This window comes from Pristiophorus japonicus, chromosome 22 (assembly GCF_044704955.1).
Source record: "Pristiophorus japonicus isolate sPriJap1 chromosome 22, sPriJap1.hap1, whole genome shotgun sequence".
In the NCBI taxonomy this organism is placed as follows: domain Eukaryota; kingdom Metazoa; phylum Chordata; class Chondrichthyes; family Pristiophoridae; genus Pristiophorus; species Pristiophorus japonicus.
The window spans coordinates 27,031,965-27,042,965 of NC_091998.1; the positions used below are offsets into that span (position 1 = coordinate 27,031,965).

At 47.5% G+C, this 11,001-nt stretch overlaps 1 protein-coding gene across 2 annotated transcripts in view; it reads right to left on the reverse strand.

The window, feature by feature from the left end:
* The window catches only part of sec31b (SEC31 homolog B, COPII coat complex component), an 88,371-nt gene extending 79,697 nt beyond the window's left edge, over positions 1–8,674 (reverse strand). For both annotated transcript variants that reach the window (XM_070865796.1, XM_070865795.1), the window contains exon 1: positions 8,591–8,674. The gene's annotated coding sequence lies outside the window, so the exon portion shown is untranslated. The remainder of the gene's footprint in view (positions 1–8,590) is intronic.
* Positions 8,675–11,001: the final 2,327 nt, after the last annotated feature.

Here is an 11,001-nt window from a genome sequence, read left to right on the forward strand (position 1 = left end):
TGGCGTGCCTGAACTTCATCAGCACTGTGACATTCGCGCCCCGCTTACTGACCATATCACCGTAAGAGAAGTGTGTAAGGCTTGGTTTAGTGCTAAAAGTGAATTTATTTGTTTTGTCTTATAACACTGCTGTGAAGCGCCTTGGAACATTTTACTACGTTAAAGACGCTATATAAATAAAAGTTGAATATCGTGGTCGCCGGCTCTAATAATTGCCAAGCAGTAAATTTACCGACTAGTCGATGTTAGTGCCTCAAAATGGTTGATAACGAATTTCCCCCACTATATGTTACAACACAGAACTCTCTGCTTTTACACTCAGATAATCGCAAGTATTGCTGTCGTTATAATATCGTTGTTTCGAAGTCTATTTGTCTGCATCCTAACACGGGCTCTTTCTCTCCTGGCTTGTAGTAGTTTATTGCTTTGAAGAGTTTGATTGACTGTTTTGAAAAGGTTTCTTTTGAAAACTCATTCTCTCCTCCTCCTAGCGATCAAACACAAAGTTTAACTTTAGCTCTGCAGTCCTCCATGTGGCCAAGGCAGGGGCCTTGTTCGGATGAAGCGTGAGGCCTTGTGAACGGCAGCTGAGCATCAGAATGGAGCGGCTGGTACAGCAGGAGCTGCGAGGTCGGGGCAAAGGAGCGGCAAGAGTTCGTAGAGGGATGTGATCGGGGTCCAGGAGGCGCGAGAGTTCGGGGCCCAGAAGAGGCAAGGGCCAGCCCACACTGCGATATGTGTGCGCACTAGGTCCATGCAACAGAGCTAGTCTCCAGTCGTCTTGGTTAATCCTTGTCACTGGATCAGGACCTAGCTCTGTCAAGCCCGTGTGGTGGCTGGTGTGCAAAAAATCCACGCATAGACATCTTCCATCCTTCAAGATGTCGTTCGGGATCTGGAATATTAGGTCCTTCATTGAATCACCTGTGAACTCATCCCTTTTCAGCGTAGAAGCAAGTCACTCTTGTTTCGAGGGACTGCCTATGATGATGATGAGAATAGCTTGTGTCCAAGTCGTCTGGAGTGAGCCTTCCTTTTCTAGTTGAAGTAAAGACGGTGGAATTAACAAATTCAGCAGTGAAGGAATGCAGCTTGAAGTTCCTTAGATCACTGGGAGCTGATTGACACACTCGTATCTTTCAGCAAGTATATCATTTTAAAGGAATCAATGGTCTGATGAGACGGAGAGGCAGACGATTTCTGGTCCAATTCTGATGACAGACTGATTTCGAAGTTGAAGTGCTCAGTTAGTGCTGAAGTTGGTCGCACTCCGACACAAATTCTCGCACTTGCTGTGGCACAAGGGATGAAATGGGAGCCAGTGTGCTCAGTCACCTTGCCAGAGCGGAGGAAGATGTAGGTGAACACATGTAATTCTCTCCATTATCAGGCTGCTGATCACAGCTAGTCTGTCAAAGAAAAGCACTGAATGAAGGCTAAACAGTTCCCCAGTGGGAAGATGAAATAACATTTGGGTAATTGTATTTTGTGCAGTAACAGAATAAGTGTACCTCCCATTGTCAATATTCAAACAAAAACATTTAATTCCACTATTGGCCACCTCCTGAAACTCACTCGCTCCCTCTCCTTTTACCTCCAACAATGCATCTTTAATAACATCCCCGTTATCAATTACGGCAAAACATAATGCAAAGTTAAGAGAAGTAGCCTTGAATTACTTAAAGCAACACACTGATATTCTTATTGGCATTGTACCTTGTTCTCATCCTATCACAGTGAGCAGCACAAGTAGGAGATTCACGATGATCTAGCACACATTTCATGGAATTACATAGAATTGGCAGCACAGAAACAGGCCCAGCTGGTCCATGCTAGTGTTTATGCTCCACACAAGTCTCCTTTCATTCTGCTAACATATCCTTTATTCCTTTCTCCCTCATGTATTTATCTAGCTTCCCCTTGAATGGAATTATGCCATTCGCTTCAACTACTCCATGTTTCCACATTCTAACCTATCTCCTATTACTTCTACATGTCACACTCAAATTTTTATGTTGCACACCAAAGAAGAGTGTGAAGAAACAAAGATCTTTCCAGGACCACACAACACCAGAGCCACAATATCTGAAGGCTACAATAGCAAGGTTCTGAACTCTAGCCTGACTACCAATCAACCTTTGAATGAGCTGATCCAGTGTTTACTCACCAATTAAACTTCGTAGCCTTACAGAAACACACACGCACACTTTCAACAGAATATATTATTTAATTAAATGGCAGAATGCTCCTGTACGTATAAAACAGTGCATCCTCTGATTTACCACAAGAAGGTTTCGTAGCATTATAAAAACCTTGTGTATGATGAAGTTCCTGTCCATCATAATTCCTCCAACACCTTGGCTGCTGCCGCTTGGCAGGCTCAACTCGGAACTCCTACACCGCAAGCGAGCCCCAGGTGGGCAGAGGAAATGTTTCAAGGACACCCTCAAAGCCTCCTTGATAAAGTGCAACATCCTCATCGACACCTGGGGATCCCTGGCCAAAGACCGCCCTAAGTGCAGGAAGTGCATCCGGGAGGGCGCTGAGCACCTCGAGTCTCATCACCGAGACCGTGCAGAAAACAAGTGCAGGCAGAAGGAGAGTGCAGAAAACAAGTGCAGGCAGAAGGAGAGTGCGGCAAACCTGTCCCACCCTCCCTTTCCTTCAACGACTGTCTGTCCCACCTGTGACAGAGACTGTAATTCCCGTATTGGACTGTACAGTCACCTGAGAACTCACTTTGAGTGGAAGCAAGTCTTCCTTGATGTCGAGAGACTGCCTATGACGATGATGCTGCACTTGTAATATGCACAGTCCATGTCACACTTGCACACTATTAGCTCAAACTTTGAATTTATAAGTTAGCTACAGTTAGGCAGCATACCAACTGAATGGGAGAAAAGCAGGTAGCTAAATTTTCAGTGAAAAACTCCAAAGAATTTATCAATACAACCAACCTCAATGAATCATAAAGGAAAAGAATTTGCACCAGTCAATTTGTTCAAATTACTTTAAAATCCTTCCCTGGTCATTTTCCCCCTCAATAACTAAAATTTGTAATGTTCAAAACTAGGATTACGACAGCAACTTGTACTTATTTGCAGCAAAACATCTTCCTCACGTGCAACAAAACATCTTTTGAGCCCTTTTAAATGAGGAAAGGAACATAGAACCAGGAGTAGGCCATTTAGGCCCTCAAGCCTGTTCCGCCATTCAATGAGATCATGGCTGATCTGCGACCTAATTCCATATACCCACCTTTACCCCATATCCCTTAATTCCTTGGTGAACAAAAATCTATCGATCTCAGATTTAAAATTAATTGATCTAGCATCAATTCCCGTCTGCGAAAAAAAGTTCCAAACTTCCACCATCCTGTGCGTGATGTGTCTCTTAATTTCACGCCAGAAAGGTCTGGCTCTAATTTTTAGATTGTGCCCTCTAGTCCTAGAATCCCCAACCAGCGGAAATAGTTTCTCTCAAATCGACTCTATCTGTTCATCTTAATAGCCTGAAAACTTCGATCAAAGAGAGACTGCGTGCACCGAGCATAGCAAATGGGGAGATAGATGGAGGGGAAACTAAATCCACGTTCAAAGATGAGGGGTTTGAGGAGGTTTTTAGAAGAAAGGAAGAGTATGGCATAGGTGAACAGTGTCAACTTTTAGAAGTCAGAAGCACAGCGGCCAAACAAGGAGTCACCAATGGCGGAGAGAAAGAAGCTCGAGGCAAGGAGCAGTGTTGTCCAATACTTTAATCCCTCGCCACATGTAGCTAATTCGGAATCAAGATGTGGCAAATTGCATTTTTGATTTGTAAATTAAAAAATGAGTAATAGACACCGTTGTTAGGCATGTGACCTCAATACTCAGCACAGACACGATGGACCAAATGGCCTCCTTTTGTGCCATAAACGTCTATGATTCTATGAATGGTGGTGGATGTTTGCTCAGTAAATGTACATGTGAAGCACATTTACCTCTATTGTGTGCAAGTTGTTTTCTATTAAAATGAATGCATGTGGCTTAAACAGAGTCACCATAGTCACACTTGTGACTCATCAGCAATTTCTATTGGACAGCATTGTTAGAGGTGCAGAAGGTATGTGCAGAAAAGCAAGGCAAAAGAAGTCACTAATGCAAAATGGGGAAAAGCCAGGGAGAGATTTGAAAAAGTGAGAATTTTGAGACTGAAACAATGAAGCACTGAAGTAGAGCTGGGAGAGGATGTGGGTGATGGGAGTGCAGGACGAAGTGTGGGCGAAGTGGTTTTGGACAAGCTGAATCTTGTAAAGAGTTGACACGGGCAGGCCACCTAGAAGGGCATTGGAGGAGCCAACCAATCATTAGGTGATGCCGCAGCAGAAGACATATCACAGAGGCTGGAAACATTGCAGAGATGAATTAAACCAGTTTTAGTTACGGAGGGGAGGAAGTTGAGCTTAGGAGCTAGAAAGACACCAAGATTCTGCATTTCTGGCTGGACATTACATATACCTAGCACATCTGTTACACTTTATTTGAGTAATGCGTAAATCTCCAATAAATCGCGAAAAATTGTACAAGAACAGTAATTTCCTGCTATCTTGCCTTTCCCCAAGAGTGGCGATCAATCTAGCGCAACAGCAAAATCAATAACTCTCCAGCTGGCCTTCTCATAGGACTGCTTCTGGGCCTGGCCAAGGTGGCCATTAACAGGTCCAGGCAGCGGGCGGTCGAGGAGGTCATTCGGCCCGACTACCTGCCTCTCTTCCGTGGCTATGTTCGCGCCCAGGTGTCCCTAGAGATGGAGCACGCGGTGTCCACCAGCAAGCTCGAGGCCTTCTGCGACTAGAGGGACTGGAGAGCCTCATCACAACAGGAAATAGAATTTTAACTTGATTTTTAATTTACAGGTTTGTTAGTTGAAATAATTGGCAATTGCCGGTATTTGAAAGAGTAAGCCTCTAGCTGGCCTTCAGATGACCACAACTTTGCTCTGCTTGTGAGCAACACCAAAGGAGATCAGCCAGCACAATTGGCACTTAGTGACTTAATCCAAATTTTCTAAATTGAGTTGAGTGTTCCTTTTAATGTTTTTAAGACTTTTGGCTAATTTTGAAATTTGCTACAATGAAAATTGCTGGTTCAAAGATGGACATTTACAAGCTAGAGTATAGGAGCAACCACGACATGCTTTTTAAATTACTTCACATAAAATTGTGTAATATTGTAAACCTAAATCCACTTGCCAACAGTGTAGAACACCCAAACTACTCCCAAATATAACAATGCACACACACCTTGAAGCCAACCCCATTAAGTAATATGTGGAATTTCACAATAATCCACTGCTAAAGATATTTTCTGATGGCATCTTTACAAAACTAATGAGTGTACAGCATTGCTGAGACAGTGGAACACTCCTGGAAACAACAGGTTATCCTGGAACTTTTTCAACACCAATAAAATCTTTTGACGCATGAATTACACCAAATAGAACAAAAACAGCATAAATGAATAATCCTTTGGTCTCACCAACACACACACACCAATCAGGAAACACCATCTGAGAGATCACCTCCAGAGGACAAGGACCCAGAAGGATGCCACCAGAGATATTTATGCAAGTGATGTGGAAAAGGATTTCACTAAACCAAAGTTAGAAGCCACAGGGACCAAACATGGAATCCAAACAGATGCAGGAATAATGGAAGGATCAAGGGAAATGGTTGTTATGCATTATACAGTCAACTTCCATTCATTTGAAATCATTTTAGATTGAAAAAAATAATCAGATTATCCAGTAATTCAAATTAAGCAATTTAAATATAAAGCACAAGTTGTTGTTAGCTTAAAAAAAACATCAAATTAGCGGATAACTCAAATTAAGCAACATTGAATGAAAAGTAGAATATATGCTATATATTTCAACTTCCAAAAGTGATCCAAGGCCATCAACCTAATCCAATAGTTCAAAATACATATATATCAAGCATCACGTCTAATGGTTCAGACAGTATCCCCAATACGTCAGTAGCCCATCAAAGCATCTCCATGATCCAATGACTCACACAACAGGGGACTCTGAAAGACATCTGGGACACAACACTGCAGTGGCACTTCAGATACAAAACAGCACTGTGGAAGGAGAGCGATTGTGACCTGGACAGAGAAGCAGGGAGCAAGAACGGGCACAGGCATGGGGTGGGGGAGAGAGAGCATAGGAACTGGAGGCGGAGCCTCCAGGGGAAGAGTCAGCACAGGGAATACAGGCAAGTATCCAAGGAGAGGGGAAAGAACAGAAATCCTGGGAAAAGAGCACAAATTTCCACAGGGTATTGAGAGCACAGATGACATCTCAGATCTCAGTGGGGGAAGAGTGTATATAGATCCCGGGGGGAGGGCGGGGGGATCTCAATCCGCCACCCTCCTGATCAATAATCTTTGCCTAACTCGCAGTTAGATGTGGCCAATCTGGTTTATTCGCCGCTTTAGATGAACGATGCAAAGCCGATCAGCGCAGTGATTACAGGTGAGATCGGGTCAGGGGACATCATTGTGCTTCAGATATGGCGAGGTAGGGCAAACCAGTGTAGGGAGATACACACCAGGACTGGGCCAACAGGAAATGTATTGAGGTTATCACCAGTAACATAAAAAAATTAGCAGATTTCCTCAATTCATTCAGTAAGGAGCAGCAACCAGTGAATTTAATAAATAACCAGCAATAGAGTCACCAAAGGAGAGCTTCCTCTTTACACCCACTCACGCCAGTGGGTGCCAGTAATGCTAGGCTCCTGCTTCAGGTCATATCCTGTGTTAGTTTATCTCTTACTTAATGGTACATAGAAAATAGGTGCAGGAGTAGGCCATTCAGCCCTTCTAGCCTGCACCACCATTCAACATGATCATGGCTGATAATTCACCTCAGTGCCCCTTTCTCTCCATACTCCTTGATCCCTTTAGCCGTAAGAGCCACATCTAACGGGGCTGTAGTGGAACATAAAATTGCATCTAATTTCCAGTTATTGATTAAAGAGGTAGGGTTAACATATGATTGGAATTCCTCTTTCTAATTCGTCACATTAAGTAAAACAAAAATAAATATTTTTAATTGTATAACTAATTTTTATACAGAAAAATACTTGTGTTACAGGTGGTCTGTGGAATTTTTATAAACACAGGAGGGAGGCCTCAGAAGCAAAAAAGTTGAGAACCTTTGCTATTGGAAATGTGGTAGCTATTTGCACAAAGTTGAGTTCCACAAACTGCAATGACAAATGACCAGATTATCTGTTTTTGGAGTTGGTTGAAGGATAAGTGTTGGCCAAGACACCAGGAGAACTCCCTGTTCTTCCAACAGTGATGCATGTTTTACATCTACCCGAGGAGGCATATGGGGCCTCAGTTTAATGTCTCATCTAAAATATGGTACCTCGAAGAGTGCAGCTTCCTCAGTGCCATGCTACATTATGTGCTCAAGTCTGTGGACTGGGACTCGACGCCACGACCTTCTGACTCAGAGGCGAGAGTGCAACCCACTGAGCTAAAGGCCGACACCTTTAAGGGGACTGGGTTAGAGAGGCAGCTGAAGGTACGGTCTCCAGTGGAGGGCAGGGGGAAACAATAATGGGGGCAAAGGGAAGGGAAGAGGGACAGGGCATGGTCAAGGGGGGGGGCAGGGCATGGTCAAGTGGGGGGGGGGGCAGGGCATGGTCAAGTGGGGGGGGCAGGGCATGGTCAAGTGGGGGGGGGGGCAGGGCATGGGCAAGTGGCGGGGGGGCAGGGCATGGGCAAGTGGCAGGGGGGCAGGGCATGGTCAAGTGTCGGGGGGCAGGGCATGGTCAAGTGGGGTGGGGGGTGGGCAGGGCATGGTCAAGTGGGGGGGGCAAACAGTAGACGGCAGCAAGGAACAAGCAAGGCGGGTGCTGGGGAGGGGCAAACGATAAACAATCGGCTAGAGTCCGAGGAACGGAGAGTTTGGGGCAGGAGCAGTGCTGGGGGAGGTTGGGTGGGGCGATTTAATCATGAGGATGAAAATTTGTAATTTTGAGGGTTAGCAGGAGGGGGCCTGTAAGGAGGGGGGCACGGCCGAGGCCTCCCTCCTCCTCCTTCTCCCTCCCTCCCTCCTCCTCCTTCTCCCTCCCTCCCTCCTCCTCCTTCTCCCTCCCTCCCTCCTCCTCCTTCTTCTTCTCCTCCTCCCCTCCGCGAGCGGGATAGGACGCCGGCAGCAGTGATTTGGATGAGTTGAAGTTTTTTTTTAAAAAGGCGGAGAATATGCAACGAGACGGGAACAAGCGAGTCTGAAGCTGGCAAAAGTCACGGGTATGGGTTTTGGCAGCAGAAGGTGCCCTGGTTGCTGAGGCAATGGCAGCTGCAAACTGATCCCTGCCAGAGAGGTGGGGGACGCAGGACAGGGCCTCTTGGTAACGCTCTCCGGGCTGTCACACCGCGGGCACTCCCGCAGCGCCTCTCGCTGTAACTCGAGGCCTGTAAGGAGGGGGGCACGGCCGAGGCCCTCCGCCTTCCCGTCAGCGGAGCACTCCCATCTTCCGCGCCACCCAGGCCGCAGGCTCGGTACTCGGGTAGCCAGAGCAGCGCTGACTTACCGTGAGGACACCGGCTGCAATCCCGCGGCCGGGCTCGCTCCCTCGCGCACGGTCGCCGCGACGTGGCAACTGCGCCGGCGCGCACCCGCCGCTCGGGCGCCAGCACGTGACCCAGTGGGCGGGCATGCGCGGCCGCCATCTTGGTAGAGGAGCGTGTGAGGGAGAGGCCTTATCCACCTGCCATGTTACATAGGATATAGGGCGCAGAAACAGGCCATTCGGCCGCCAAAAAAGTCCATGCCTGCATTTATGCTCCACATTCGAATCTCCTCCCGTCTTTTCTTATCGAAATCTATCGGCATAGCAACAACTTGTATTTATATAGCACCGTTTTAATGTAGTGAAACGTCCCAAGGCGCTTCACAGGAGTATTATGAGATTAAAAAATTGACACCAAGCTGCATAAGTAGAAATTAGTGCAGGTGACCAAAAGGTTGGTCAAAGAGGCAGGTTTTAAGGAGGCTCTTGAAGGAGGAAAGAGTGGTAGAGAGACGGAAAGGTTTAGACAGGGCGTTCCAGAGCTTGGGGCCTAGGTTGAACAATTATAATCAGGGATGCTCAAGAGGGCAGCCTTAGAGGAGCGTAGACATCTCGGGCAGGGGGTGGGGTGCTTGTGAGGCTGGAGGAGATTACAGACATAGGGAGGGGCGAGGCCATGGAGGGATTTTAAAATAAGGATGAGAATTTTGAAATCGAGGTGTTGCTTAACTGGAAGCCAGTGTCGGTCAGTGAGCACAGGGGTGAAAAACAACAAGGCTACGGGTGCAGACGGAATCCCTGCTGAGGCATTGAAGTATGGCAGAGGGGCACTGCTGGCGCGAATCCATGACCTCATCTGGAGCGAGGAGAGCATGCGGGATCTCAGAAATGCAGTAATCGTGACCATCTTTAAAAAAGGGGACAACTACAGAGGAATCTTCCTGCTATCAGCCACTGGGAAAGTCGTCGCTAGAGTCCTCCTCAACCGTCTTCTTCCCGTGGCCAAGGAGCTCCTCCTGGAGTCACAGTGCGGATTTCGTCCCCTACAGGGCACAACGGACATGATTTTCACAGCGCGACAGCTACAGGAAAAATGCAGGGAACAGCGCCAGCCCTTATACATGGCCGCTTTCGACCTTACAAAGGCCTTTGACACTGTCAACCGCGAGGGTCTATTGAGCGTCCTCCTCCGTTTCGGATGCCCCCAAAAATTCGTCACTATCCTCCGCCTGCTCCACGATGCATGCCGTGATCCTTACCAACGGATCCATCACAGACCCAATCCACGTCCGGACCGGGGTCAAACAGGGCTGCGTCAACACTCTTCTCAATCTTTCTCACCACCATGCTCCACCTCACAGTCAACAAGCTCCCCGCTGGAGTGGATCTAAACTACAGAACTAGTGGGAACCTGTTCAACCTGCGCCGTCTCCAGGCCAGATCCAAGACCACCCTAACCTCTGTCGTCGAGCTACAGTACGCGGACGACGCCTGCATCTGCGCACATACAGAGGCTGCACACCAGGACATAGTCGACGTATTTACTGAGGCATACGAAAGCATAGGCCTTACACTAAACATCCGTAAGACAAAGGTCCTCCACCAGCCTGTCCTCACCGCACAGCACTGCTCCCCAGTCATCAAGATCCACGACGCAGCCCTGGACCCATGGACCACTTCCCATATCTCGGGAGCCTCCTATCAAAAAGAGCAGGCATTGACGACGAGATCCAACACCGCCTCCAGTGCGCCAGTGCAGCCTTCGGCCGCCTGAGGAAAAGAGTGTTTGAAGACCAGGCCCTCAAAACTGCCACCAAGCTCATGGTCTACAGGGCTGTAGTAATACCTGCCCTCCTGTATAGCTCAGAGACATGGACCATGTACAGTAGATACCTCAAGTTGCTGGAGTAATATCACCAACGATGTCTCCACAAGATCCTACAAATCCCCTTGGATGACAGGCGCACCAACATCAGCGTCCTCATTCAGGCTAACATCCCCAGCATTGAAGCACTGACCACACTCGATCAGTTCTGTTGGGCAGGCCACATAGTCTGCATGCCAGATACGAGAATCCCAAAGCAAGTGCTCTACTCTGAACTCCTTCACGGCAAACGAGCCAAAGGTGGGCAGCGGAAACGCTACAAGGACATCCTCAAAGCCTCCCTAATAAAGTGCGACATCCCCACTGACACCTGGGAGTCCCTGGCCCAAGACCGCCCTAAGTGGAGGAAGTGCATCCGAGAGGGCGCTGAGCATCTCAAGTCTCAACGCCGAGAGCATGCAGAAATCAAGCGCAGATAGCGGAAAGAGCGTGCAGCAAACCAGTTCCACCCACCCCTTCCCTCAACGACTATCTGTCCCACCTGTGACAGAGTCTGTGGCTCTCGTATTGGACTGTTCAACCACTAAAGACCTCACTTCAGGAATGG